Raw genomic sequence first — 27,636 nt, 5'->3', positions numbered from 1 at the left:
TTTATCTGAAATGTCCGCAATTGGTTCAAAAGGTGGCTCACATAAATCTTGCAACACCGTATTAAGATCCCATGACGGAACAATAGGTCGAAGTCTTTTAAGTGCCTTAAAGAATCGGATCACATATTCTTCTTCTGCCAGTCTTCTTTCTGAGAAGACACTTTGGGTGCCCATACACTCGTCAGATTGGCAGCAGATAGATAAGAAATGCATCTGATAATCTATCTGATGCGTTTTTAGAACATTTTATACCAGGATAGAATTCCAATAGATTTCAGTTTGAAATCTATTGAAATTCGATCTGATGGCATTTTTTTGCCATCAGATTTCCATTAAGGCCAATGCAAACTGATAAGCAATCTCATCAGATCGACCTAAATTTTCCACCCTGCAAGTTCGATGGAAATCCATCGAAATCGATCGAAATCGGCCGTCGATCGGTCGATTGGCCAACCGATTTGCAATCGATTGATCGATTGGGATAGATCGGTCGGCCAGAAAATCGGCTGAGTGTATGGGCTGCTTTAATGTATAAACTTGTACCTTCAAAGTGCTGATGCTCAAACCCTTTTGAAAACCACTTTGCAGAAACTCCAGAACTGAATTGGACTGTGACGTATTTATTGAATTCTGTAAACATTTATTATATACATTCGATGCTTTATAATAAATCTGACGAGTGACCTTTTTTCTACTCTGAATGAGTGTCTCTGACAACTTACTAGAGAATCCTTTGTTTTTCAATATATTCCATTCAGGTTTCAGGCAGAAAGCTGAAGTAGATCTAAGTTGGAATGAAACGCCGTGCCCTGGATCAATAGATCCTGACTGACTGGGAGAATCAGATGATTCGCAGCAAACCGCTGTAGAAGAGCAAACAAGGGTCTTTTGGGCCAGTAAGGAACAATTACTATGGCTTGAGCTTGTTCTTGATAAATTTTGTTCAACACTTGAAATCGGGTGTAGAGGATGAAAAATGTACACCTTGTGTTGACGCCAGCTGATTGAAAATGCGTCTACTTTACAAGGATTGTCCTGAGGACACAGAACAAAACAGAGGGCATTTTGCATTTTTTTTCTTGCAAATAAATCTGAGGAGCTCCCTAGAGATCTGAAATCTGTTGAAAAACTTGATTGTTGAGTCTCCAATAGTCCTGTAATAAGTGCCATCTGCTCAGATAGTCCGCCAGACAGTTCAAAGTCCTTTTTAGATTAACCGCTTTTAGTGAACAGAGATTCATTTTGGCCCAGTGTAGAATCTTTGAAGTTTGGAACCTTAACGACTTGCTCCTTTGTCCCTCCTTGACGGTTCAGGTAAGCTACTGCCGCTTTGTTGTCAGTTTAAATCGTTACATGGGATTGATGAATTTGCGTTTTGAATGCCTGAAGTGCTTGCCATACAGCCTGCAATTTTCTGCTGTTTGATGAACACTTGCGAAGAAGAAGTGACCATTGACCTTGCGCCAGCAGAGTATCCAGGTGAGCTCCCCAACCCCAAGAGCTTGCATCAGTTATGATTTGTGTTGGTAAGTCCCATAGATTTCCCCTTGAGAATCGTGTTGGTTCCAACCACCATAGAAGAGAGTGTTTGACATTCCATGGAGTTTCTGTTGCACAAATCAGTCGTATTAGATCTTGTGGGTGACAGTAGAGGATAAACAGTGTACAAAGACTAAAGGTGCATACACACATCAGACTATAGTCTTTGAAAAATGAAAGATCACAGACCAATCTTACCACCCTTCATGTAGTAGGAGAGCCATACTCTACACAGTCTTTTCTATGGAGCTAAACTCCCCATCAGATAGAAATCTTTGCAAGATGCTGCACACAAAGATGCTGTACAGACACAAAAGATCTGTAGCTGCAAAAGATCTGTTCCTGCCAAAAATCCATTCCTGCAAATTGCAATGATAGTCTATGAGATCTGCAGATCATCATACACACATGATTTAACTGACATTTATCTGCAGATCAGATCCACCAGGATGGATTTTCAGATCTGCGGATGATTGCTTGATCTGCAGATGAATGTCAGTTAAATCGTGTGTATGATGATCTGTAGATCTCATAGACTATCATTGGAATTTGCAGGAATGGATTTTTGGCAGGAACAGATCTTTTGTGGATACTGATCTTTTGTGTCTGTACAGTATCTGTGTGTGCAGCATCTTGCAAAGATTTTTTTCTGATGTGGAGTTCAGCTCCATAGAAAAGACTGTAGAGTATGGCTCTCATACTACATGAAGGGTGGTAAGATTGGTCTGTGATCTTTCATTCTCCGAAGACTATAGTCTGATGTGTGTATAAGCTTTTAAGCTTCTTGCTGAGCAGCCAGTTCTGTTCCTCTGACGGGAGCATGATCCAGACTTTACTGCAGGAAAGTCTATTAAAATTCCTGCAAGAATAATAGCTAGTTGTAGAGATGATCTGACTTTTGAGCAATTTCTTGCTTTATAAGAAGCTGAACTCCCCTTGTCTAAATTGGAAATTTAGATGGGGCCAAACAAACTAGGATGGCTATTGATTAACTATGTGAGGCCCAGCGCACACCAAAACCGCTAGCAGATCCACAAAACGCTAGCGGTTTTTGGAGCTGATTGCAGAGCGATTCTAGGCATGTTTAGAGACGTTTTCTAAACATGCCTAGCGGTTTTGGGTGCATTTTTGGGTAGCAGATTACACATATTGTTACAGTAAAAGCTGTTCCTGAACAGCTTCTGTACCAAAAACACCTGGAAAACCGCTCTGATGTAGCATTTTTCAGAGCGGTTTGCGTTTTTCCTATACTTTACATTGAGGCAGAAACACTTCTGCAAACCGTAACCGTGCATCAGGACCCACGTTTGCGGTTTGCTTCGAACCTCAAACCGCCGGTGTGCACCATCTGATTGAAATACATTAGCCAAGCGTCTTTACAGGCGGATGCGGCTGGTGGATCGCATCCAAAACCGCTCGGTGTGCACTGGGCATGACTCCTAATTATTTGGCTGTCAGGTATCAATCTTACGATTTTGATTAGCCCTATAATTACAGTACTTCCAATTAATCCTAGGGAAGTTAATAATTATTGGCGAGCAAGAGAAACTTAACTGAAATTAACTAGCTGGTTATTAACCATCAAAAATAGTATCATGACCTTGTAAAAGACATTCAAGAATACTTCACACGTTCTAGATTTTTGCCCGAAACTAGCATGAATAAACAGTCATTTTAGGCAACAAAAAATCCAATGCCTAGCATACATTCTGCAATAAAAACATTGTATCTAACAAAAGGCTATAAAAAAAAAAACAAGGCCATTCTTTATCAGCAGGGATTTAATGCTTGGAGCAAATCAAAATTAGTTGTCTGCGCAACAGTGCATCAGATGTCTGCTGAATATACAGATAGTCAGATCTTGGATTTTACCTGATCTAGCTAATGCATCATTGCTGTAAATTGAGTGCATAGCTTAAGGGCCCTTGCACACTAGCTGAACTGTTTGCGTTTCTGTTGCCTCTTGAAAAGCGCATTTCCTGTTACTTGAATGAGAACAGCAGTAAAATAACAGCAAAATTTACTGCGATTTTGCTGCGATTCTCATACAGGCAGGGGTCCCACTTATCCGTTTCTGTGCACAGTTTCTGCAGAGAAAAAATGCATTTAAACTAAGAACTCAAGTGAAAGTGGATCTGAACTCAGAACTCCTCTCTGTTCTAAAATATACACAACAGCATAATAACATTAAAACAAAAAAAATATGTTACAGCTGATACAAATCCTAAAATAAATTTGTGGTTTCTACTTCCTGATTCATGGAAGCAGACATTGTTTACAGCCTTTGTTTTCAAATGGACTTTTCTGCCATCTCTGCCATAGGCAGTATTGTAACACAGGGGAGGATCAAATTACAGCTTGTCAGACACAGATGAGGGGGGAATTAAACAGGCTAAACTCTCTAAATACGTTCAGGGTGCATCTCTCTACGGTTTCCTTTTTGTCCTGTGCAAGAGTTCAGGTCCACTTTAATCAATTGGCTAGTTCACACTTGCATGCATTTTTCACCTGCAGGGGGGGAAAAAAAAAAAAAAAAAAAAAAACTTACATCATGCAGCATAATACTGCAAATTGTGTAGGTATTCTCTATTACATTAGCTTCTGCGAAAAACATGCACAGATTTCTGCATGCAAATGTGTGCAGAAAAATTGTGTGCAGAAAACTGACAAGCACGGAGCAGTGCTTTTCAGCGCTGCTACATTTGGGCGCAGCCAGCGCCGCCATAGACTATAATGGCAATCAGTCTATAGAGGCGCTCAGTGAGTAACGTCGGCGCCGTCAGAAGACGGAGCCGAGGCTGCTTACAAATCATAATAATTCAGCTTCCAGCAATTGCTGGAAGCCGAATGGATCATTCCCCCACTATCCATGGCGGCCTGGAGGGGGAATAGTAATTAATTCGGCCCGGACTTGTGCAGAAGCAGGACCAGCCATATAACAGCTGGATCCTGCGCCCAAGTCTACCGGCGCCGAATTCAAATGTACTCGACAAGCATGACCCCTGCCTCAAGTGAATGGAAATGTAGCTCAACTAGTGTGTAAGGTGCCCTTAGTCTGGTGACTTTATTGCAAAGTTAGGCATGGAGCACACTAAGGCCACATACAGACATCAGACCATAGTCTTTGGAAAATGAAAGATCACAGACCAATCTTACCACCCTTCCTGTAGTATAAGAGCCATACTCTACACAGTCTTTTCTATGGAGCTGAACTCCACATCAGAAAAAAATCATTGCAAGATGCTGCACACACAGATGCTGTACAGACACAAAAGATCAGTATCTGCAAAAGATCTGTTCCTGCCAAAAATTCATTCCTGCAAATTGCAATGATAGTCTATGAGATCTCCAGATCATCATACACACATGATTTAACTGACATTCATCTGCAGATCTGCAGATCTGAAAATCCATCCTGGTGGATCTGATCTGCAGATGAATGTCAGTTAAATCATGTGTGTATGATGATCTGCAGATCTCATAGACTATCATTGCAATTTGCAGGAATGGATTTTTGGCAGGAACAGATCTTTTGCAGATACTGATCTTTTGTGTCTGTACAGCATCTGTGTGTGCAGCATCTTGCAAAGATTTTTTTCTGATGTGGAGTTCAGCTCCATAGAAAAGACTGTGTAGAGTATGGCTCTTATACTACAGGAAGGGTGGTAAGATTGGTCTGTGATCTTTCATTTTCCAAAGACTATGGTCTGATGTCTGTATGTGGCCTAAGCCTTTGGGCTGCACAGAAACTAAGTTGCTGTGCGATTTGCAAATGCGATTTTATGTGCGTTAAACCCTGCTCAGAAAGTTCCTTCTTTCCGCATCCTGTATGCAAATCGCATGCAATGCTATCCTATGGTAAATGCTACTTGCATGCATTTGCAAGGGATCTGAAATTTTTTTTGTTTCTAATTAAATACGATTTATGAAACGCACAAAAAAATGCACATTAAACACAAAAAAATGCAAATATAGGGAAAAACAGAGCTAGGCCTGAAACCCACTAAACTAGTACTTTTTTTGAGTGTTTAGGGAGCCCTTTAAATCACTAGCAATTTCCCTAAACACTATGCCAATGTAAATGGATGGGACAGATTCCACTACAGCCATTGCAATTTAGCAAATCGCAATCGCAGGACATACCGCATTTTGGGAGGGTTTCCTTTCTGATGAATTGTATAGGAGCAAGGAAATCACTCCCAAAATCCCTTGCAAAATGCTATCACAAATAGCTAGAGATTGCGATTTGTGCTTTCTAGTGGGTTCTAGGCCTAACGCACATGGCAGAAAACTCATGGTTTTCTCGCACAGACAAGTGCGTTTCCATTCCAATGAATTGTATAGGAGCAGGGAAATCACTCCCAAAATAGCTTGCAAGTTGCGATCACACAAAACTAGCGATAGTGCTTTGTGCTTTCTAGAGGGTTCCAGGCCTAAGAGTGATTTTGTTGTTATTTGGCAATGTTTTGTGTTCAAGTCACTTTAATTTGCTGTAAGATAAACAAAGATTAGCATTTTGTGGTTACCAGTGTGAATGGGGACTAAAGGTGCATACACACATCAGACCATAGTCTTTGGAAAATGAAAGATCACAGACCAATTTTACCCCCTTCCATGTAGTAGGAGAGCCATACCTACACAGTCTATTCTATTGAGCTGAACTCCCCATCAGATAGAAATCTTTGCAAGATGCTGTACACATGCAAAAGATCAGTATCTGCAAACGATCTGTTCCTGCAAAAAGATCCGTTCCTTCAAAATGCATTCATAGTCTATGATATCTGCAGATTCTCATACACACCTTGTTTAACAGACTTCATCTGCATATCTGACAATCATCTGCAGATCTGAAAATCCATCCTGGTGGATCTGATCTGCAGACGAATGTCTGTTAACCTCCTTGCCGGTTATCCCGAGCTCAGCTCGGGGTAACCTGCGCAGGAGGATCTCTCAGGCCACTCTGGGCCGATTTGCATAATTTTTTTTTTGTTACAAGCAGCTAGCACTTTGCTAGCTGCTTGTAACTTCCGATCGCCGCCGCTCACCGCCGATCCGCCGCAATCCGCCGCGCCGAGTCGCTCCCCCCCGCCCCAGAGCCCTGCGCTGCCTCGCCAATCAGTGCCAGGCAGCGTTGAGGGGCGGATCGGGATTCCCTATGACGTCCCGACGTCCATGACGTCGGTGACGTCATCCCGCCCCGTCGCCATGGCGACCGGGGAAGCCCTGCAGGAAATCCCGTTCTCAACGGGATTCCCTGCATACTCTGATCGCCGAAGGCGATCGGAGTGGGTGGGGGGATGCCGCCGCTTAGCGGCTATCATGTAGCGAGCCCTTGGCTCGCTACATGATTTAAAAAAAAAAAAAAAAAATTAAAAAATGTGCGGCGCTGCCTCCTTGCCGGATTTTTTAGACCGGCAAGGAGGTTAAACAAGGTGTGTATGAGGATCTGCAGATATCATAGACTATGAATGCATTTTGCAGGAACGGATCTTTTACAGGAACAGATCTTTTGCAGATACTGATTTTTTGAATGTGTACAGCATCTTTGTGTTCAGCATCTTGCAAAGATGGGTAGTTCAGCTCAATAGAATAGACTGTGTAGAGTAGGCTCTCATACAACATGGAAGGGCTAGTCTTTGTTTATCTTACAGCAAATTAAAGTGACTTGAACACAAAACATTGACAAATAACAAAATCACTCTTAGGCCTGGAACCTTCTAGAAAGCGCAAAGCGCTATCACTAGCGATTTGTGATCGCATCTTGCAAGCTATTTTGGGAGTGATTTCCCTGCTCCTATACAATTCATTGGAATGGAAACGCTCCCAAAATGCTGCATGCCCTGTGATTGCGATTTCTCTAATCACAATTGCTCTAGTAGAATCTGTCCCATCCATTTACATTGGCAGAGCGGTTTACGGAAATTGGTAGCAATTTAAAGCGCTCTCTAAATGCTCAATATGCTTCTTAGTAAAATATATTTTACATGCAAAATAAACAAAATATGCATTTATTTTAATAAAGCAACACAATTTCCCTCAGCCACATCATGCCTGCAAGCAGTTTCAAAACATGCACATTTCAGCAATATGAATTATTCAATGTACTCTATAAAGCACTGTGTAAAATATAAATGCAGATTAACAACATACATTACCGAGGTTGTTCCACAACACAGTGCAAACTCCAATGACAATATGCAGAGTGCAGTAACCCATAGCAACCCATAAGATTTGGGGATTATTTTAAAAAGGTTGTTTTGCTCAATTGCTGCACGCCTCAGATTGTCAGCGTACTATGAATCGACTTGTTGAGGAAGGCTGGAAAGGTTTAGATTGTAGGTTCACATCCTACAAGGGCAAGCAGGTCATTTGAACATTAAATTATTAGGAAACAAAGTGGATTGCAACTACCATTCATACTGACTTTTGGGGTCTTTTCGTGGTCCTGATTTGCTTTCACGCTTAGGTGTGAACAGCCGGACTGTGTTGTAGTTAGTGTTCTTGTTGGCCTTTGGAACTCCCTCTTTGTTGACTGACATTTTATAAAACAGTTTCATGTACTTGATGGCTACTGATTGAGGCCCAGGTATTCCTTCCTTCCACAGAGGGCGCTCTGCCAGCTCCCTTAGCAAGGGTGGTAGTAAATTATCATATTTTAGCCTTGCACTGCCTGCAGATGAGCAGAAGAGCCAGCTACAACAGTAGAAGCACACAAAAAGTGCCACAGCCATTCCTTGGAGGGAATTTAGTGTAACTAACCAAATCCCTCCATGTCAGTCCTCTGACAGCTCCAGGCAGGCTGCATTGCCAGCTTACTTCCTAAAATTAGCTTCAGCTGCTTTTCCTTACTGAAAAGTTAACTATCTCACTGCTGGAGAGGCAGATATCAAGAAACAAGGCTGTTCAGGAGGTTTCAGATTTGGTCACATATGTATGTCCAGCAGGACATGTGTCCTATCTATGGGGTTCTATGTCTAATAAGAGGCATGACAGACATCACAGAAATTTGACTGCTAGTTTTTTGTCATTCTCATTCTAAGGCCAGAAACCCACTAGGAGCAATTTCTAATCGCCAGTGATTTGAAAAAGCTCTTGCTAATGCAATGCTATGGGGGATTTTTATAAAATCACATCGCTCAAGTGGGATCACACCCATAGCATTACATTAGCAAGTGTTTACAAATCGCAAAGCGCTCAGAAAATCGATCCTAGTGGCTTTCTGGCCTTAGCAGAATCACATTTTCCACTATGTGCTATGGGGGAAACGCATGTGATTCTGCTAAATTTGTTCCCAGCCTCATGGTGTGTACACACTTGAAAGATTAATGAAAGATCTTAGACCAGTTTTACCCCCTTCCATGTAGTATGAGAGCATACTCTACACAGTCTATTCTATTGAGCTGAACTCCCCTTCAGATAAAAATCTTTGCAAGATGCTGCACACAAATATGCTGTACCATAGTCTATGATATCTGCAGATCTCATACACACCTTGCTTTTATCTGATGGGGAGTTCAGCTCAATTGAATAGACTGTGTAGAGTATGCTCTCACCAAAACCACTAGCAGATCCACAAAACGCTAGCGGTTTTGGGTGCGGAGTACGAGATAAAGGCGCAGTGCACACCAAGTGTATTTGGATGAGATCCGCCGGCCGCTTCCGCCTGTTAATCCGTGTGGCTATTGTATTTCAATGGGCTGGTGCACACCAGCGGTTTGAGGTTTCTTGCAAACCGCAAACGTGCAGCAGGAGGCACGTTTGCGGTTTGCTAAAAACCTCAAACCGCCGGTGTGCACTAGCCCATTCAATTACATTAGCCAAGGGGATTTTCAGGCGGATGCGGCCGGCGGATCTGCTCGGTGTGCACTGGGCCGTACTACGTGGAAGGGGGGAAAATTGGAAATCTAAAGTATGTACAGGTGCCTCCCAACGTCACTGGCTTCTCTTCAGGGAAGGTCGCACATATGTCCAAGGAAGATACCTGCTATTTTTCATTTGTTCAAATGTCATCCATGGAGATGATCAATGCGAAGCAGGTCATTTTGGCACACGCTCTACCCCACACTGCGTCTGACCTGGGTGCCGCCATAGACATAATATTAATCTGGTTATAGTGGCAAAGCAGGATTTAAATTGTAATTCAGGTGCCGGCAATTGCCAGACCCCAAATTGTTTTTCCCTATGAGTTGCTACGACTTGGAGGCGGAATAGTATTTAACGCCGCCCAGAATTTCAGTGGCAGAAGGGCGAGCCGTCATTTGACTCACCCTGTGCCCAACTGGCCGAGTGACAGGATAATACATACTAAATCAATGAGATGCAAATATTTTTCCTTGCATTTAGATTTCATGCAACTGTTATCCAGCTTAAACTTGAACCATAAAAAAATTGACAGGATATTATTCTGATGGTCCAGTTTCAAGCTGCATATAATTTACATGAAATTTGAATGCAAAGAGGAATAATTGGTATCTCATTGATCACTCCTAGCCTTCCACAGACAGCTGACAGAAGCTGACAGTCAGATATGGGATTTGCACATATGTGGGATATTAGGCCTGGGGCCCACTAGAGCAGTGATCTGCAAACTTGGCTCTCCAGCTGTTAAGGAACTACAAGTCCCACAATGCATTTGCCTTTATGAATCATGACTGTGGCTGTCAGACTCCTGCAATGCATTGTGGGACTTGTAGTTCCTTAACAGCTAGAGAGCCAAGTTTGCAGATCACTGCACTAGAGTATTTTCAGCTGCACTTTGGGATGATTGTATGATTTTGATCCCAAAAAGTGGTATGCCAATAAAATGGCACGCTCCAGCTGCGATTGGCCAAATCACAATTGTGCGTTCGGCAGTATTTTTGGAGTGATTGCAACCCTATGTAAAGAATAGAAGCCCTGCAAATTTGCTTTTGAATCGCTGTTTAAAAGTAATTTTGCAGATTTTTTTGTGAGCTGCGATTGTGTTTGGAATAAAGATTTATCTACCTGTCAGTTCTCTCTGTTTCCACATGCGCTGGCTTCTGGTGCATAGCTCCACCTCCTAGCACAATAGGTCATTGGCGCTTCTCTATTTGGAGATAGAGAAGAGCCATAGAGAAACCCCATTGAGAAGCGCTGATGATCGGGGCAGGGCTACGCACCAGAAGCTGGTGCACAAGGACACGGAGAGACCTGGCATGTGGATAAAACTTTATTCAAAACACAATAAAAAAAGCGATGCAAGCACTGTACATCTCAGGCAGCGATTGTACAGCGCTTGCAAACGCAACTAAAGTCATGCCAAAAAACAATTAAAAAATGCTACACAAAGCACTTGGGCACATGGGAACTGCATTTAGATGTGAACAAGCCCATTGATTAACATGGGCTGTCACATCTGATGCAGTTCTGCATGCAGGGAAACCGCGTGTGATCCTCTCAAGTGTGAACCCTACCTCAGCCATTTGCTAGGATATATAAAGATAAAGGGGTGCTCTGAGACTCCCAGAAATGCAATAGAACGTTCCAGCAGGAGAGGTCTCACCTGATCGTCTTTTGGCCGGCACAGCGTACGTATATGTTTTATATGTTCTTCATATGTTCTCTTTGTATGTTTTTTTAGTGGACCTTATTTGGGAGCAGCCGAGTGAACAACAGGTGGCCAGATAGCACCCTTGGGGGTTTTCACTACCCCATACTTCTTATTTGCTAGGATAGTCCACTTTGCCAATATTATATCTAAACTGAAAATCGCTTTAACCGAATTGTGCACTGTTGACAATTACAGCATGCACAATACAGTGAAAATACTCATTGAAAATATGGGTCTTTTATGGCCCCTTTCATACATCATTTTTAATCCATTCATTACAAAAACTTTACAATACACTGAGGGCCAGTGCACACCAAAAACCGCTAGCATATCTGCAAACGCTAGCTGTTTTTGAAGCGGTTTATCAGAGAGATTCACTCATGTTTGGAGCGATTTTCGACACATACCTAGCAGTTTTTGGAGAGTTTTTGTGTAGTGTTTTTTTTTTTTATTTGTTACAGTACAGGTGTAACTGAACAGCTACTGTAACAAAAACGCTTGGAAAACCGCTCTGATCTAGCGTTTTTCAGATCGGTTTTCCACTTTCCTATAGTTAATATTGAGGCAGAATTGTCTCAGAAATCAGCAAAAATGCTGCAGAATCAGAATCAGAATCAGAATCAGTTTTATTTCGCCAAGTACAGCAGGAGCTATAATCGGAATTATTTGTGGTACACATGGCATAGACAGAGTAGAGACATACAAACACATGCAATTTGAGGACCCGAGTTTGTGTTTGGGGGAAAAAACGAAGTGGTCTGGTGTGCACCATCCCATTGAACTACATTAGCCAAGCAGATTTCAACCTGCAAGCATTTTTAAAAACGCTTAGAACCGCTCTTGGTTTCACACTTACTAACACTATTGCTGACTGACATTTCAAAATGCTACTTAGGCTACAGTGGTGTGTTGCAGTGCGGCATAATGGCCTCTTTATAACTCTGCTTGCCGCAGTGCAATGCACCACCTATGTGTGCTGTCATGCAATGCGTTACCGCAAAATGAGCGCATTAACAGTGAAGCATAGGTTTCATTGACTGTATGCTTCTCTGTACTACTTTGTATGCGACACAACATGTGGATAACGTGCACTGCCACTGTCCCAATCTGTTGCAATGTGTTCCTGCTGTCACAGGGAACGCAACACCCATTGTGAACCTAGCCTAAGCTGACTGTTGTGCTATTGAGGTTGTCATTGGAAAGTTAATAAGTCCAGCTTGCGTACAAACTATAGTGTCACAGTGCAGCCCTCAAATTCTATCAGTGACAGATAGGTAACAGCTGTATGCAGGGTGTGAGAGTATAGGTGTGTGGGCACTGGCCGGTCATATTAATAGCGCTAATATATTGGCCATTGTCTGTATAAAAGGAAAAGGCATAGTTTACACTGGCATGGATAGAAAACTGATCTATGTAAAAACTGATCCGTGACACTCTGTTTCATTAGCGCACGGTCAATGTAACGCATCCCCGGATCTGAAAAAATTGATGCAAACCCAAGCTTGCGGTTCATTCGGCAGAGCGGACCACACAGATCCTTTCGAACAGAGCAATGTGAATGAATCCTATTGATTAACATAGGGTCTGTTTACCTCCATTAGGGCTGGAACCCACAAGAGCGTTTGTTTGAGCATTTTGGCAGCGCTGCGATACGCTAGCGTTTTGCCAGAACGCTCAGCTGATGTTAATGGATGGGGCAACTTCCACAAGAGCGTTTGCGTTTCCCAGAAACGCAAACGCAGGATCGGCAGCATTTTGGGAGCGTTAGCGCTTCAATGTAAAGTATTGAAACGCTAGCAGAAACGCTCAGCAAAACCTAAACTGAGCGGTTTTGCTAGCGTTTTGCGGTTCAGCACACTATAACAAAATTAAAAATAATTCACAGGACCAATCAGGATAAAAACGCGAAACGCAAAACGCTACTCAACCGCTGAGCAAAAAAATACACTGTTGCAAAACGCGACCGAAAACGTGCATGAATCCGCTTGCAAACCGCTCAGACAAAGCGCTAGCGGTTGCGTTTTGCGTTTGCGGATTTCAGTGGGTTCCAGGCCTGAAGGGATTGTTCCTTTACAGTCCTTTACTGCTGAGCTGCGCTGCGCTGTGCTGTGTGGGCTTGTGGTTATTGAGCTTGGAACGATAGTGTACTAATAGCTGTATTAGTCCGAGCTCAATTACCACAATCCCACACACAGCGCAGTTCCTCAGTGAGCTGTATACTAAAAAAGCATATAGGAACCATTAGCGGCAAGTGGAGGGGCGTTCCTGAGGATGGGTAGAGAGGTGAAAGTACTGACACTTCCTCCCCGCCCATCATCAACGCTCTGCTCAAGTCGAATATTTTGACTGAGCAGAGCGGGGGGACGGGCTGCTGGAGAGGGAGGATGCACATAAGACAGCATGAAATGTAGGTTTATAATATAGCAGTTCATGGGTGCTTTAAAGAGAAAACATTGATCTGGTGTTCCACCATAAGTTGTTAATACAGAGATACAGAAGGTGTTTGGTTATATTATGTGTCTTTCTTTTTTTTCTTACATTTGTCTGCTGTCCTTGAATTCTTCAGAGGGGCTTAAGTCAAATGGTGGCCTTCTTCGCTTTACCCAGCAGGTTTGCTGTACGTGGCGGCCATAATGATTAGGGGTTAGTTCCAAGAGGAGTGGAGAGCTACCGGTACAATGCAATTTTCATTGTTCTCAGCAAAGTAAGATCTGCATACTGTTGTATGATGCCATGTCATAATCATGCCATCAGTTTGTGCTCATTAAGGGCTCGTTCACACTGGAGGCGCTTTTGGAGTTTTTTAAGCACTGGCGATTTTTCCAAATCACCCTGAAAGCGCTTGTGCAGTGATTCTCTATGAGAGAGTTCACATCTGAGCAGTTCGTTTCCGATCCACTCAGAGAAGCGGTGCACAGACCATTTTTTGAGTCGATTTTCCTCAATGGAAGGTATAGGAAAAATGCAAAATGCTCATAAAATCGCTTTGTGCAGTGATTGCGTTTGCATTTTAATAATAAATACATTGTATTTATTATTTTCCGGATCAAAGAGTTCACTTCCTGACTGACGTCAGGAAGTGAAAAAACGGAATCGCTCTGCAAAAGCGTTTACAAAAATGCTTTCCATAACCGCCCAAATCACCAGGAAGGGGAAAAAATGCCAAACGCAACCGCGATCGGAACGCAATGTGAACAAGGTCTCAGTGTGTGTGTGTGTGTGTGTGTGTGTGTGTGTGTGTGTGTGTGTGTGTGTGTGTGTGTGTGTGTGTGTGTGTGTGTGTGTGTGAGAGAGGGGAGGTATCTGGAATCCATCTACTATGTAGAGTATTGGTCCATGGTAGTCATCTTATAAGGCAAGGGAAACAACCATGAGTTGCTTAAAAATATAGACATTGGTATATAAATACAGATATTAGTACATAAGTTGAATATTTGTACTGCTTTAATGCTAGATTGTTTTAAGATTATTGCAGTGATTATTGACTCAAAGTTGAGCTTTGATTTTGTTTTGCTCCATTTTTCATGTTGGGGCTGGTGGAATGCTTGGCCATAGGACTTGGTATAGACCTGTATACATAAAACCTAAATGGCTGTATGATAATAAATATTTACCAATAAAGCTTACATAATTTTGCTGAGTTGAGGAGTCAGTGACAAGCAGAAGGTCACATGACCTTGTTTAGTTCTTCAGCTCAGTCAGTGTCATCTTTAAGTGTCGAGCTACTCCTCCTGCAAAATAAACATAAAATCGCATGAGGCGTTTCATACATTGATAGAAATTACAATGCCATGGCAGTATTCTTGTTTATGAGGTAGCATCACTGTTTAATAGTGAGAAGTCAGGACTGTTATAAAAGCTACAGCACTTGCTCATTGTAGTATTAAACAACATGTCTCATTTTTATTATTAAATTATTTCGAGGAAAACATGCCTCAGTTTGTATTGGCGATGGCAACAGTCAGATGATACTTCTCACTCTACCATACTTTACTAGGACCTGACTTACAACAGCTATGTTACGGCTTGTTCACACTATGAGCTTTTTCGTATTTTTTTAAGCACTGGCAATTTTAAAAATTGCCCTAAAAGCGCTTGTGCAATGATCCCCTATGAGCGTGTTCACATATGAGCGGTTCGATTAGGATGTGCTTTCAAAAGTGCTGCCTGTACCATTTTCTGAGCGCTTTGGCTCAATGGAAGGCATAGGGAAATCACAAAGAGCTTGAAAAAGTGCTTTGTATAGAGATTTCCCAAACGCTTCTATAAATATACATTGTATTTATTAATTTCCGGGTGAAAGATTTCACTCCCTGACTGACTTCAGGAACTGAAAGAATCGCTCTGTAAATGCGCTTAGAAAAGCACTTTTCTAAGCTCAAAGCGGAGGGAAAAACGATGACAAAACTCTCAATAAAAATCGCAGCACTTGCAATAGCTCAGGCAATTTATAATGTGAACTGTCAGGCTTGCCTGGTCAATGACTATAGGTCAGGCTGTATGTCCATATGACTGACCTATAGCCCAGCCCGTAACACCTACACAAAACTCCTACCTAATACAATACTACAATACCCTGCAGGCAGATGTAGCATACAGACTGACAGATAGTATTCACCAAACAAAGCAGTATGAGTAATATAAGTTCAGTGTACTCAGATATATAGTCACCTGAGGCCAGGGCATGGAGGCAATCCAGATGATAGCCAGGTGGTGACAGGCAGGGAAGGATAGGTTGTAGGCAGTTCAAACACTTTGCAGATAACGTGGTCAATCCAATCCGAAGTCAGTCCAGGCAGAGTTCATTGGAGAAACCTTTAAACAAGCAGCGGTCGATCCAGGCAGCAATCAGGGATATCCAGGAACAAGCAGAGTCGGCAACGAGTAATCCAATCAGAGAGCATGGTCAGGAACAGGCAGAAGTCGGCAACAGGAGATCAATCTGGAAATAAGCTTGGTCAAGATACAAAGTCGGCACAAGATCAGCAGCTGTGAGTGCAGTCTTAGCAACAAGCCCAGTAGAGACTATCACGGGCGATGACAGAGGGCACTCACCTTACATTTATACAAGGACTAACCAATGAAACAAAAGGAATCCAAAGTGCCCAATCACCTGGCGGCAACTCAGCTGACACGCCATGCACACATGCTGTCACTGCTTACATCGGCGGAGCACGTACTGAGGACGCGTCCGCCGCTTAACCAATGGGAACTGAGCACCGTGCACTCCACTGACCTAAGAGCCCTGCCGAGACCCAGAGGCTTGCCCTTCAGCGTGGGTCTCAGCATTCCGTCACCATGAGCGGTGAGAAGATCTTACATGAACATAGCCTTAGAGATTGTAGCTAATTTTTTTTTTATTTTTTTTTTTTGCTTACAACATTTCTTTTATAACAGTATCTGCATAGGAGCTGTGTAGGATAGCTTATAAAACATTCTTTATGTATAACAATTATGCCTTACAACAATCAATGATTTTTAAGTACTGGCTATGATTACCTCTAATCAGTATAAATACTGTTCACTTAAAACAGCTTCTCTGTTTGGATTTAGCCACCAACCAGCAATTCTAAAAAATACTGAAAGTAACTTCCAATTTACTGCTGTAAATGTGAGGCAGAGGATTCACACAGATTCTTATATATTATGATGTTATGGGCCTGAAGCACAAACCGTCGGTGATATTGTTGCATGCAGGCAGCACAGGACAATATCACCGGTACTAACGACAACAGAGTTCAGCGCTTTGCGCAATTAGCGTGACCTGCGGTACCTGGGTAATGTGAGCATTACTTTGGTAACATGCGGTACAATACTTGTTTGACACATGTTAACATATGGAAATTTAGCCATGCGCTGCCTGTGCACAGCAATATTACTGGTGGTTGTACATCAAGCCCCATGTGACAATCCACCAATAACAGAACTGGGAGAGTTCAAACCCATTATTATGTGTAGGACTGCTACTACACTATGTACCCATAGATTCCTGCTCCCCTCCCCCCCCCCCCCCCCCTCGCCTCCATGTCAAGAACCAAATGAGCTGGTACTGTTCAGGCAGGGGGGCTTCATTCCAACTTAGCTGTAAGTGTGGGGACAGTCAGTAGTGTGACAATCCCGTGTACAACCCAATCTTGACAATCCCATGTACTACTTGTATTTTTAAACTGGAATAATCACCTGTATTCCAAATCTTCATGCAGGAATCCATATCACAATATATATCAGTATTCTTATGCCAAGTAGCACATTATTGCATTGCAGATAGCAGCTAGAGAGAGTATAACTGCATCATATGGCATAATAAACTATGTGACGGGCTGCAGGAGATGTCAGTGCTATATAAATACTACGCCTTAACGATAAATCGAATTTAAACCGAAATCGCGCTCACCAAGATCACAATTTTGGAATCATCAAAGCAGCTATTTCCGTGAGAGAGACCCAGAGGGGGCACAGAGAGAGATCCAGAGGGGCCACAGAGAGAGACAAAGGGGCCACAAAGAGTGACCCAGAGGGGGCACAGAGAGAGATCCAGAGGGGCCACAGAGAGAGACAAAGGGGCCACAAAGAGTGACCCAGAGGGGGCACAGAGAGAGACCCAGTGGGGGCACAGAGAGAGACAAAGGGGCCACAAAGAGTGACCCAGAGGGGGCACAGACAGAGACCCAGCGGGGGCACAGAGAGAGACCCAGAGGGGACACAGAGAGACAAAGGGGGCACTAAGACACAGAGGGTGCACAAAGAGAGACATGGGGACAGAGAGGCACAGAGGGGGAACAAACAGGCACATAAGGGGAACGAAGCTTGATTTGAAGGAAATCGTGATTCGAATACGCGATTTTGGACAGAAATCGCTCAGTTCATTTTTTTCCTCAAATCGTTCAGGCCTAATAAATACACAGAAATAATAATTGAGCATTACATAAACTGATGCTTAGATGACTCAGATGAGTCCTTGGATACCTCCCCGATGTTTATCCGTTTCCTTTAAAGATAAAGTCTTGCTGACACTGCCCCGTGTTTTCTGGGGGCCCTCCAGCCAGGGCTATGGAGTGGAAGTCGGGAGTCGAGAAGTCGGAGCAATTTTTGGGTAATTGGAGTTGGTGGTTTCATAAACTGAGAAGTCGGAAGCTTTTTGCACCAACTCCACAGCCCTGCCCTCAGCACCCCACAAACTCTTCTGCCTCTCCCATATCTTCTGTTTTCAATTTTTCCTCACTGTTCTCTTTCTTTCACCACTTCTAATTCTCCACTTTATGGAGCACACAGGCAAATATTGGGTCTCATCAGTCCCCTAACCCTACTATATAGATACATGTAAGTTCATAAGTAGAAATAGCAGGATCTGTTCAAACCCTGGCCTGAGGCCAAATTTAGCCTGCAGAGCCATCAAATTTGTCTCGCAAGTGGTTTACCCACTTTGGATTATATTTCTCCCACGAGCACCTGAGCGCTAAGCCTATATAGCTAAGCGCTGATTTTATGAAGCCGCATGATTCTGATTCTGGCATGGTGAAGGGAGGGAGACCAATAGACACCAGGAAACTGTGTATGTGGGGGGAGGGCCTAGACACTAGGGAACTGTATAAAGCAAGAGGGCCACTAGACACCAGGGAACTGTGCAGGGTAGGGAGGGGAGCCACTAGACACCAGGGAACTGAAGAGGGGAGGGAGGGGGGCCACTTGAAACTAGGGAACTGTACAGGGGAGGGAGGACCACTAGACACCAGGGAACTGTATATGGGAGGAAAGGGGCCACTAGACACCAGGGAACTGTATAGGGGAGGGAGAGGAGCCCCTAGACACTACGGAACTGCATAGAGGTGGGAGGGGGACATTAGTCAATAGGAAACTATATAAGGTAGGGAGGTGGCCACTAGATATTAAGGTTAGCCCTTCGATCCCACTAGCAGAACGCTGCTTGCGATTGATTGCATCGTTGACTACAGTAGCCAAATTGCAATTGCTCCAGAAAATCACAGCACTTTTGCGATTATGTAGATTGTGGACACTTTGCGCTTCTGTAAAGCGTCCGTAGTGGGTCCCATCCCTTACCTTCTTTGGTGCCTGTTGTAAAGTGCACTCAGATTGAACATCTTAATTTTTATTTACACCTTTGTTTTTGTGTTTATTATTTTTTTGGGGGGCTTTGAAATATTCTTATATAAAATATAATTCTAAAATAAAGGATATTTGAAAAAGCAGTTAGAGGGCTTCCAGCTGTGTACTTTGCCTTGCTACAAATGAGGTGATTAATTCTCACAGTTTTAGTTGTATTAGCTGTATGGAGATGATTTGCATGATATCTTTCTTTGCGTGCGTCCCTTTTGAAAGCAGCGATTGGGAAATGATCAGCATACTGATGTAAATGTAGAGCCCTTGTGATTTGCTCAGGGATCCGCTACTTAGCAACCAGAGGTTTGATGGTTAATTGGAGATTTGCAGAAATGGAATGGCAGCTGTTTACTTTCATGTACTGCTGCTGCCGTGGTTAATCATTGCCAGTTTCACTTTATCTGCTGGATGTGCTCAGGGAACTGATCTCAAGGTTCTGGAAAGCATACTGTTAACCTTTTACATGACATACAAAAGCTACATGGATATGGAATTTATTGGACATGCTTGTAACGAATACTGTATGTATACACTTTATATTTTATGTGATGGTGACACATACACTCTGTTTTTTCATATACAGTCGTTATTTGTGTTTATGTTGACATTAAAGACCATCCTGTACTTATTTCTGACAGGGCAGCTCTAGCTCCAGAGGCTTTTAGGATGGCCTGAATTTTATAAGAACAGGTATTGCTGGGAACAAAATGTACATTAACTACAAATGAGGTAAGACAAACAAAATGATGGTATTTTTATTATCTGTTCGTATGTTCTTTTGTATATAGCATCATCATTATATTTAATGCTTTCATAGCTTCAACATGCATTGTAACAGTTCACAGAATATATAGAGCTACAGTAGAGTTTCGGTTATCTGGCACCGACAAGAATCAGCTGATGCCTGATAACTGTGCTTTCTGTTTGCTTGAATCTCAATGTTAAAAAGAGGCCCAGCTTAGGGTGACCATATTTTGATTTCCAAAAAAGAGGACGACCGGGACGGTATGTGGGAAATTTTCTTTGCAGTTCATCGGTGAAGCTGCACTTACGCTTCGGCATTTTTCCTGCTATACTGCTCCGCTCTCTGCTCTGATCCCTGGCCTGTCTGTTTGCAGTCTGCACTGCTCTGTCTGTGTCGCTCTCTGCTCTGATCCCTGGCCTGTCTGTCTGCAGTCTACACTGCTCCCTGTCTGTGTCGCTCTTTGCTCTGATCCCTGGCCTGTCTGTCTGCAGTCTACACTGCTCCCTGTCTGTGTCGCTCTCTGCTCTGATCCCTGGCCTGGCTGTCTGCTCTGCAGTCTGCACTGCTCCCTGTCTGTGTCGCTCTCTGCTCTGATCCCTGGCCTGGCTGCACTAGTCTGCACTGCCACTGCTGCTCCCTGTCTGCTCTGTGTCGCACTCTCTCTGCTCTGATCCCTGGCCTCTGGCCGTCTGCAGTCTGCACTCGCTCTGCACTACTGCGTCTGTGTCGCAGCTATAATTACTGCTCCCACAGGCCACCCAGCAGCAGCGTGACTTCACTTCACTGAACTCAGGCCCTCGCTGCCACCCCTCTGCTCCGCAATTTGCTCTCAGTGGATGGGGGCGGAGGCGGAGAAGAGCAGCAGGGATTGATTGCCAGAGAGCCATTTGGAACGAGCCGGCTCTTTAGGAGCCGAGCCAGAAGAGCCGATGCTTAAAGAGCCAGAATTCCCATCACTAGACTGAGTCTCAGTCTAGTAGACTCAGTCTAGTAGACTGAGACTCAGTCTAGTGATGGGAATTCCGGCTCTTTAGAAAGCATCGGCTCTTCTGGCTTGGCCACCACGGACAGGCCGGAAAAAGTGGACCTGTCCGGGCAAAAGAGGACGCCTGGCCACCCTAGCCCAGCTAATATGTACTACATACCCCATTCTATATACATTCGTGCAGCCTGACTGCACGTGCTCTGACCGGCCCTGTCAGGAACCGGCCCCGTGGCATGCCTGCGGGTTTCACCAGATTGAGAGGGTAAGCAGCCTTAGTCGAGCTAACACAAGGCTGTGACCCCTCAGAACACTTCTCACTGCCACCACTAGCTGTTGCTAGACACTTCCACTCTGCTGTCGAGTGACCTGCACGCAGTCTGCGTTTCCGTATCTGGGTCAGCTTTTGCGCTTTAGGCCAAACACGGGAACGCCACGCACACACAGTAGCAAGGCACAATCAGGCACGGTACTTGTAACGCAAGTTACACTGCAGACTCTCTCTCGGCTATGAGCGTTAGCTTAGTACAGCAGAAGTCAAACTTATTAAATAAATATTTAATATTCCAAAAAGTGGAACAGTGCAGACAAGAATATATACAAAAAGATTTACAAAACAAAGTAAAAATCACAAAGATAAAAGTTACAAAGATACACAAGACAGTTTGCATAAAATAAAATGGGATAAACGTTACCAGTATATAGATCTGAGCGTTGTTGCGAGGAGAACGCGGTTCTGGTCAGACCAGGTTAGTCCTAGCGTTTTGCTATCTCCAAAGAACTACAAGTTGTGACTATCCTAGGCCACTTATATAGTCTGATGTGTGGCCCCGGGGGTATTTAATGTTCAGTCCAAAACTAATGCAATTTCCCCAGGTGTGACATCACATAACGCGTGTCATATCCTTTCTGTGATATGCAAATTCAAAGCTTTCCTGTTTTAGCTTCCCACTGTCCAGACTCAGTTAGTCCGGATTGTATATTTGGTCAACAGGTAGCTGTTTACATGAATAGAAAGTTCAAAGCAATGCAACACCTTTTCAGGATGCAGGACAAAAGCGGAGGTTGTTATGTAATTACCTGTTTCCTTGTTATGGCACTCTAGACTTCTGTACTACAAGTTACAGGTGGCAAAGCACAGTACACATATGAGACAGTATTTCATAGCAGATCAAAGGTAAGGACCTGACTGGCTATTGACTAATTAGCCATCTCCTAATTAGAGGCTAGGTCCCTAATTGAATGTCTAGGTTCATTTGCCTATCCAACGTAATTGATCTATTTAAATGCAGACAATGGTAGCTTTTTCACATTAGCAGCCCGCTGTCCAATTACCCTGAAGCCAGCTGGCTTTGAGCAGACTTACACATATGACACAGGCAGAAAAGGTGAAAATATGGCTTCCACGAGATACAATATGGCTGCTATGTTCTGCATATTACCATACATATCATCATCACCACACATATCCTCACAGGCCCAGACTGAAGGACTTTCCGGGCCAACTAGCAGTGGATGCAGGTGGTGCAGGAGGACGGCGAGGGAGCGATCAGCCTAGAGGGGACTGGAGAAAGCCCTGATATGTATAATTTCTTTTTTCTCCCTGCCTTAGGTTCCCTTTTAGGTAATAATGGGCATCCTGGGTAATTTATTATGTTCTACTATATGATGCTATAGATCATCTTTAAAGGACAACTGTAGCAAGAGGGCTATGGAGGCTGCCATATTTATTTCCTTTTAAGCAATACCAGTTGCCTGGCTATCCTGCTGATCCTCTGTCTCTTTAGCCATAGACCCTGAACAAGCATATGTAGGTCAGGGTGTTTTTTTTTACATTACTGTCAGATCAGACAGGATTAGCTGCATGCTTGTTTCTGATGCGCTTCAGACACTACTGCAGCCAAATATATCAGCAAGGCTGGGAGGCAACTGGTGTTGTTTGAAAGGAAATAAATATGGCAGCCTCCATATTCTTCTCACTTCAGTTGTCCTTTAATTCATAATGAAATAAATAGTTATAAGTCCTACCCTTATCTGGCTGCAAACAACTATTTAAGGGTTACTATTTGGTAAGGGGGAGAGATAATTGTTTCACACCTGCCCTGAGACTAGAAACTGTCCTATAATAAGCCTCATATACACGCTTGACTTAAGTTGGCTGAGTGGGCGGATAACGACCGGCTCAGACGATAATCAGGCATGTGTACAGCAGCTGGCAATCACCAACCTGCGAGCAATCCACCGTGCAAACCTACTCACCCCTAGCGATGCCAGTTCAATTGTTCACACCGTTCCCCTGCCCGTCGCGTGATGTCATGCATGCCCTGCTTGTTGCCCCCCCACATAGCAACACAGCACAACGTCAGCTACACAGCTGACACCCATGTGTGCCTCCCCGCCCATCTATGTCACCCAAAGCGATCAGGATTGCATGTTTTTTGTATCAACTTTTTCCTTCTCAAGCTAGATCCACACTACGCTGGATGCACAACGGTGTGTTCCCAGCATTATCCTAATCGGATACGCTGTGCCCACCTGCAGTGACTTTTGACTATACACTCACATGTCCTTTCATTTGGGTCTACCGCTGCCGCCACCATTTGGGTCCTTCAACACTGCTGCCATCGCCACTTAGCTCCACTGCACAGGATAATCGCCGGTACACAGATCGCAGCCCAGCAGAAGCTTCAGGCTCCCATCGGACTGCAAAAGACCAATAGAATCCTCCCTACGCACAAGGGAGGATTCTCTTTGGTCCACCACTCAGTGAACCAATTCGAATCTACCCTGGTCCAGTGGGAGCTTACCGGCTCTGATCTGCATACCAGCACTTATCCTGTACAGGGGAGCCATGAATATGGCAGGGATGTATGTGGAAAACAGCCTACTGAGAATTGACAATGTCCATCCCCTTGGCTTTTTATTGATTCTGTTGGCATCCTCATCATTTGCAGTGTCCTGAAAAATCTTGCAGGTTGGGATTGTGTATTTCGTTTCCCGGAACAGATCAAAAAGATCTATTCAAAATGTCAAGTGTAATTGGATTGTATACCTAACATAGAAAACGTTGAGACATCCATTCCTGCGTCCTGTGAAGCAAACAAAATGTGTTCATTTTTACAGTAAGGGCTTGCTTCACTAAACCGTGATAACTCATATCACGGTCGTGCTAGTGTTTTGCGCACGTTTTAATGCGCATAACGTTTTTGTGTGCAATCATGAATTTTTGCACGCAAATGCGATTGTGAAAATGCTAGCACGACCGTGCAATCAGTTATCACGGTTTATTGACTCAAGCCCCAATTGTGAACCGGCCGTTAGTCAAGTTTGATTAATTTACCTTTGCAGATTGGTGTCTGCTGGACACGGTCATGTCATAAAGGAGAATGAAAATCAAGAGGAGAGCAGATTATAAGACTTGTTACAGTGAATGTGTATATGCTAATGTTTTATTAATTTTTAAGTCAAGATTGTTCATACCATTTATCCAACTATGGGCTTGATTCACAAAGCGGTGCTAACCTACTTAGCACACCTAAAGACTTTTGGGTGTGATAACCATTGCACTAAGTAGGTTAGCACCGTTTTGAGGAATAAACTCGTGCGCAAAGTTTTGCGCATGCAAAGTCCGGTGCGCACGGAAAGTCGCATAGGGTTTAATGGGTGCAGCGCGCTAAACTTTGCGCACAAGTTTATTTTATCACGCCTAAACTGAGTTTAGGCATTTGTAGGAAAGGAGCCGGCACCATCCAGTGTATTTATGCTCTTTTAATGTTAAAAAGGAAAGAACACAGCATTCAAAATAGCGACGTTTCGAAGCGTAATGCTTCTTTCACAAGCCAAGCTGTGTATAATAGCTCACAGTAACACATTTCACTTTATATACTATCACATGGTAACGAGGCAGCCAATCGGCTCATCTAACATATCAACAGCCAATAGGATCAGGTCCTACCTAGTGGACCTGATGGGGAACTATCTAACTGCCTCAATGATAGGACCATTTGAAGTGGGGTCCTGCCACTCGCTCACACTGTCCACCGCGCAGCCACGGCAAGCAGCCTCTCCTTGCCGGGCAGAGGCGCAGACATCATCGCCACACAGCTCTGCCTAAGGCAGACCTGAGTGGGGACAAGCCGCACCACGTAAGCGGAGAGGACGGACAGTCACCGCCCTCTTCCCTTTTGCCCAGCAACTAGTGACGAAGGCGGGGAAACCCCGCTCATTCGTCACTAAAAGATGTAAACAGAGAGGCCATGCGCTCGCCGCTGCAGAGCGATGGGGATGTAACACTATATCATATCAAAGCTGTAAAGTCCCCCTTCCCCTGTATGTTTGTCAGCATGCAGACAGCTTATGCTGGTGTATGCGCATGGTGCACATGGACACATAACATTAGCTCCCTTGTGCGATTGGTAAGATGCACTGTCTTTCCCAGGAGAGGAAGTTAGGATGTGTGCTCCTAATCCATTGATAGGTTTGATGCAATGAATGTGTTTGCATGTCTGCACTATGCATGTTACAGGGCCAGAGTTAGGACACCTATGTTTACCTGGGTACTTCTACGCAGTATAGGTGACTAAGCATAAGAATGCATTCTTCTGTGAACTAAAACCCTGGCTTTTAATTTAGCTGTAGGGATAACAGTTGTGCCTGGATGAGTAAATCTGTGAATGCATTTGTTTGAACATTTGCATGTGAGTGTGCGAAGGGTTAATTGATTAAAGCTGTAAAGTGTGAGAATCTGCTCAGCTGCCTGTGCAGACAGGCAGCGTTTTGACCACTGTTCACGTCTGCATTCTGCAGGTCTCTTTAAGAGAGACCTTCTGTCATTTCTGCAGTTTGTGTTGCTGAGGAATTTGCATACATTAGTCATGCAAATCCCTTACCTGCCTTCTTTTGATGACTGGCACTATAAAAGCATTCTGCTCCCAGAATGCTTTGCTGGACATTTCCCTTCCATGGTCTGTTCCTGATGGACACTGCTGGAGTGTCAGCCATGCTACTTCTCGTTGAAGATTAGTTTAGAGTTATTCGTGGGACTGCGCTAGGCAGATTCCCTAGTCTAGTTAGGATTGTATTATTTGTATTGCCTGTTCTGTCTGTCTGTGGGGTGCTAACCAGAGCAGCGGTTGCTACTGGTAGTCCCTTCTGTTCTGTTATTCTCTTCTCTGGATCGCACTAGTCTCTTTGCGCTAGTGCTGTGGATCCTTCTGTTCTGTCTTCTGGGATCGCGCTAGCCACTTTTCGCTAGCGCTGGGGATCCTTCTGTTCTGTCTCCTGGGTTCGCGCTGGCTACTTTTCGCTAGCGCTGGGGATCCTTCTGTTCTGTCTCCTGGGATCGCACTGGCTACTTTTCGCTAGCGCTGGGGATCCTTCTGTTCTGCTACTCTGTACCTGGATCGCGCTAGTCACTTTTCGCTAGTGCTGTGGATCCTTCTGATCTGTCTTCCTGAATCGCACTAACCGCTAGCGGTAGCGGCTGTGGATCGTTCTGATCTGTGTTTCTGATTGGATCACACTTGCTCTGACGGAAGAGCGGTGGATCCTTTCTGCCTAGTTCCTGTTTCACGTTTGTCTGTCTTGTCAGATTCGAAACGCTTGCTGTAGGCTCGGTGAGGTAACCGTTAAGCAAGCGCTCGCGTTCTCTGTTTCGTGTTTGTCTGTCTTTGGTTAGTTAGGCGTGCTTGTCTCTGTTGTGCGTAACACGCGGAGACCTCGCACGAACGCGTGCACTGTTGCGAATGAGTGCGGTGTTCGCGTTCAGCTAGCGTTTGTTATTTTCTTTATCTTTCTCTTTGTATGATTTGCTGTGCCTTTGCTACCCTTGTGCTCTGTCCTGCTCAGTCTTGTGTCGCTATTGGCAATCACCATTCTTGCGATTGCGTTTCCTACTTCGTTTCCGCCGTTGTGTGTTCGCCGTCGCTGGGTGGCGACTAATTTGGTGGGCACACATTGGTTCTGTCCTTTTGCTCTGTTCCCTGTGGGCTATCCAGCCCTGCCTGATTGTACCTTGTCCCGGATCTGTACAATTCCCATTTGGCATTTGTGACTGTGCAGCGGCTGTGTTCGCCTGCACTCCACAGCGCCATCTGCAGGTGGGAATTGCCCTCTGCGGGTGCATAGCACCTAGCCTGGGTGTCCGCAATAATACGCTTGTGGAGGAAATCCGCCGCGTCAGCGCACGTCTGGTGCGCTGACCACGGAGACGATTCCACAATCGTTACAGAATGTCCAGCCCAACCAAAATTCCCAGGGCAGAGGGAACCTTCGATTTGTTTCAGATGTCATTGCCTGAGGCAAAGGCATATGTGGATCCTATTATAGGTAGGATCGCACACTACATTAAAGCAGTTAAAAAGTCTGTCCTCGTTCCTGACCCCAACCCATATGGAGATTACCTACATACTGGGTTGTTTGAACCGCCATTTGCCTCATGGGAGATTGGGGCCTTGTTGGAAGAGTTTGATTTCGATTGGAAAGCCTTTTGCGATTTTTATATCGCAAAGAGCGCGGATGACCTGAATGATTGTCTCGACTCCATGTACCTTTTGATCGATTCTGATGAATGTCATGAGTGTTATGTGGATCTGGTGATTTATGTGTGGCAGACTATTTTGGATGAATTGCACACACACCAACCAATTATTTCCAATAAAGAGACACCATTGTCACATGATT

At 44.1% G+C, this 27,636-nt stretch overlaps 1 protein-coding gene across 4 annotated transcripts in view; it reads left to right on the top strand.

The window, feature by feature from the left end:
• The first annotated feature begins 19,658 nt into the window (after nt 1-19,658).
• Nucleotides 19,659-27,636, top strand: part of SHROOM1 (shroom family member 1) — a 217,279-nt gene continuing 209,301 nt past the window's right edge. For 3 of the 4 annotated variants that reach the window (XM_068277465.1, XM_068277469.1, XM_068277468.1), the window contains exon 1: nt 19,867-19,957. The gene's annotated coding sequence lies outside the window, so the exon portion shown is untranslated. Of the gene's footprint in view, nt 19,750-19,866; nt 19,958-27,636 lie in introns of those variants that run through there. The other variant, XM_068277467.1, reaches the window with a different exon arrangement.

The sequence above is a fragment of the Hyperolius riggenbachi genome, chromosome 3 (assembly GCF_040937935.1).
Source record: "Hyperolius riggenbachi isolate aHypRig1 chromosome 3, aHypRig1.pri, whole genome shotgun sequence".
In the NCBI taxonomy this organism is placed as follows: domain Eukaryota; kingdom Metazoa; phylum Chordata; class Amphibia; order Anura; family Hyperoliidae; genus Hyperolius; species Hyperolius riggenbachi.
Note: the sequence above shows the minus strand (reverse complement) of the source record. Positions and strands in the feature narration are given on the sequence as shown.